General features: G+C 35.0%; 1 pseudogene; it reads right to left on the minus strand.

Moving 5' to 3' along the window:
* Positions 1–330: 330 nt before the first annotated feature.
* On the minus strand, positions 331–3135 carry LOC140894418 (CBL-interacting protein kinase 23-like; annotated as a pseudogene).
* Between the last annotated feature and the right edge of the window lie 723 nt (positions 3136–3858).

The raw sequence follows: 3858 nt of genomic DNA on the forward strand, positions 1-3858 counted from the left end.
AATAAAAACAAACATAAAAAAATATAAATAGATTAAAATGAAAAGTAAAAGCAAACACATTTATCAGTAAAAGAACATGAACTACGAATGACGAAACTATCACTAAGCGATTGAAATTATCAAATGAACTACGAATTACAAAATTATCACTAAGCGACTGGAATTATCAAGTTGTGATCCATTTAATTAAGGAATGCGGAAATAACTTCTTTCCAGATACTAGATTTAACAATCATGATTTTGTTACTCAATTATTTAATATAACCTTCACATTTAAGCTCAGACTGTCTACATCCACCAAGTAGATTATGGAAAAATATTAGTTTATTCTTAAGTCAACAACCTGAAAAATATTCCATAATGCACATACATCACAATAAAGATTTATTTTCCTACATTAGAGGTGAAATATTGGTGAGTGTTTCCAACCTCTCCAAGGAGAAACGTTCTTTAAATCTTACTGTGGTGAGAGCTTCCAAAATCTGATCATGAATGAAATTATTAGATTAAGTCATTAAATACCGAAAGAATTACAATTAAAGTTAGTCGTTAACATCTACATAACCAGAAACCAAACCTAGCATGAAGAAACAATGTAATCCAAGTATGAATCTGGTATCTCGTGCATTTATGTTTTCTTTGCATTTTGACCACTCTTCTTGATGCTACGAGTATGTCCGTATATTAAGTAAATTTTATTTTTAAGTTATGCTACAAACTAACCAATCATGTATTATGTAATATGTTTGCGATAGATCCAAACAATTTAATTACAAATATGCCAATTTGGAAATCCCTAGGAACTGATAGGTGTCCCTTGCGCCCAGACTTTTCCCCATGCAGTTTCATATGATAAATATGAACATCATCGAGAGTTTAGGCATGAGACTTGATTTTGATATTTTTTTTAATGTAGCCCGTGTAAGTAACTTAATCAAAACTTATATTGGACACTAATTTTAGTCACAATAACATGAATGACAACTATTCACTGGCTCTCGGTCTATGCTCCTACTTCGCTCTGCAATATTTTCACATAGGTTCTAAAATGTTCTGCAGATAATAACAAGAGTCAAGGGTGGCATGTGCCTGAGAAACATGCAATAGGATGCCACCCTCCAAAAAAGATTCCATGACCAAAATGAGAAAAGGTGGTGTGAAGCAGATAAAGTGTGAATCACCTTGTAGTTCTTCTTCTGCACACCGAAACCTAAGGAACCAGCTGCTTGCTCAATTTTTGAAGCAATATCATTAGCAGATCGAACATTTGGATGCAAACCTCGTTTCTCGCTTAACAAACCCCTGTAGCCATCTAAAAGGTTGGGAATTTTCCACGGCTACTTAAAATAGAGTGATTCTACCACTCCATCAAAACTATTATTTCTAGTGCATACATGTACATACCGATTGCTTTTCAAAAAGAGAATTGAGATTGAGACCGTGCGAGAAGGAGATAAGCTCAAAGGCAGTCATTTAAAGAATATAAGCTACATCAGAACACCCACTGCTGATTCATTAAAAATAGCATCAACATCGTCAAGAGCAACTTCCTCACATTCAAAATACAGGTTTCTTATATCCTTTCTTGAACCACCCATTTTCGAGAACCTCAGCAATTGTGATCCTCTGCTCCACATGGCAAAATCATGTGAAGAAGTTACAATCAGCATGAAAAATAGATCAGTGAATTTAGTAAAAGAGCTTAAATAAACACCGATTTTTCTTACTGAAAAAGCTATAACGCTTCTGGTTTTGTTGTTCTCTTCCTCTGGCACTGCTGGAAGGGTCATATGTAAATAGCATGAAAGAAGTGAACATACTGTCAATGGATTGGGATCCAATAATCTTGTAATCAAATTCTTGGTGCTGGTAAAAAACCTAGGAGGGCATATGAACTGCGTTGCAAATATCTGAAACGCAGATTAGTGCGGTTTGAGCATTAACATGCATATATTACAAATTTTATCCAGGGTAATGTTATACTTGCACCGCTTTTAACCTGATATCTCTAGTGTTTTAATACCTTAAATTCCATCTAGGTAGATTCAGTGATTTCGAGAGACGTACATTTGTGAGGATAACTCCACAACACAACACGATAGAATTGATAAATGTGATTTTGTTACCTTTTTGTACAATGCCATAAGATTTGGATCTTCAAAAGGTAAATAACCAGCCATAAGAACAAAAAGTACGACACCACGTGACCAAATATCTGCTTTGGCTCCATCATAACCCTTACTTTTAATCACCTGCATAATTTAGTTAGATGATTAAAAATCTTAGATAAAAAAAAACTGGAAAACAAAATGCACGAAAAGCTAATTGCATACCTCTGGAGCAACATAGTTGGGTGTTCCACATGCTGTATGAAGTAACCCATCTTCCTGACAACAAGATTAGAAAAATTTGAACTTCAAGCACAATATAACATCTTGAGTTAGGCTAGATTAAGATCTCGACAAGGTGTCTCAGAAATGCATCAAAGCTAAAAGCAAAATCTAGCTTACCCAAGCTTGCTGAGATAGTGCATTTAATCCAAAGTCAGAGACTTTAAGGACGCCACTGGCGGTAAGCAACGGGTTACCCGGATATACATTAATAAAAATGAAATAGAATTTGAGTTCCAACCATAAACTATCAAGACTGTTGCGCGCAACAGTTTCCTGAGATGTTCCAAGATTAACAAGAAAATTAGAAGCTTACCTTAAGGTCTCTATGGTAAATGCCTCTACTGTGGCAGTAATCTACAGCATTAACTAGCTGCTGAAAATATTTTCTAGCTTCATCTTCTCCGAGCCTACCTTTAGTAGCCTGGCCTCAAGAAACCACAAGGAGTATTGTCATCAGCTACTATCCTCATAATCAATCTGTCATGATTACACATTGACAGCGAATAATACTCGTAGCTTACAATTTTGTCAAATAGTTCACCACCACTGACAAATTCCATCACGATGAATACCTTTCACTTGTTGTCCATGACCTGCAGGGAGGGCAAATAACTCGAATCGAATTAACATGTTTGGACAAAGTTGGCTTGACAAGTTAAATAGCTACCTCATGCATTCAAATGACATTTGGATGCCTTATTAACTTCATGGTTGAAATTTCGCGCTTAATCTGCAGGAGCATTAGATTTTAACAAAACAAAGAGAAGAACTTAAATACTCGCAACAAGACAATGAAGCACGCCAGAGACCATAAAGAAAGAGCATGCAATTCAAATTGTTGTAAAGAAAGTAACAACACCGGCTCCCTCCCACACGCAAACATAACAAAGAGATATTTTTACTAATTCTCACAATCATTACATCTTTACTCATGCCATGTATAGCTTTATATATTCAGACTGCTGCAAGTTGATCCATAAGCATTTGGCATGCATCATTGAAGTAGTTTTAAAATTTTAACGTCCAGAGATGTTGAAAGACCAGAAAGCTATTCCAGTAAAAGTTGGGAAATCATGCTTCTAACATAAGTTTAAAATATCAAACCAACTCCTATTGCAAATGGAGAATTGCAATAGAATCTGCAAAAGATCAGACACCCATAAAACAAAGACAAATATATCAAGATCGAGAACAGGCAAAACAAGAAAAAAGTAAAAAATAAATAGAAGTAAAAGAGCAGTGAATCATAAAAAAAAACTAGAAAAAGTCCAGAGGGTTATCCATCAGCACCATGAGAGAAAATGACTAGTGCAATGGCAAAACAAGGTTGAAAGTAAAGTCAACTCCAAATAATGAAATAAAATGTAAACAAATACTTTGAATGACACTTTTTAAATTAACTGGTGGAAATGAGAGAGAACACCTGCCATCTTATTTTAACGAAATCTCCAATGAACTAAGGCTA

Source organism: Henckelia pumila, chromosome 1 (assembly GCF_033568475.1).
Source record: "Henckelia pumila isolate YLH828 chromosome 1, ASM3356847v2, whole genome shotgun sequence".
Classification (NCBI taxonomy): domain Eukaryota; kingdom Viridiplantae; phylum Streptophyta; class Magnoliopsida; order Lamiales; family Gesneriaceae; genus Henckelia; species Henckelia pumila.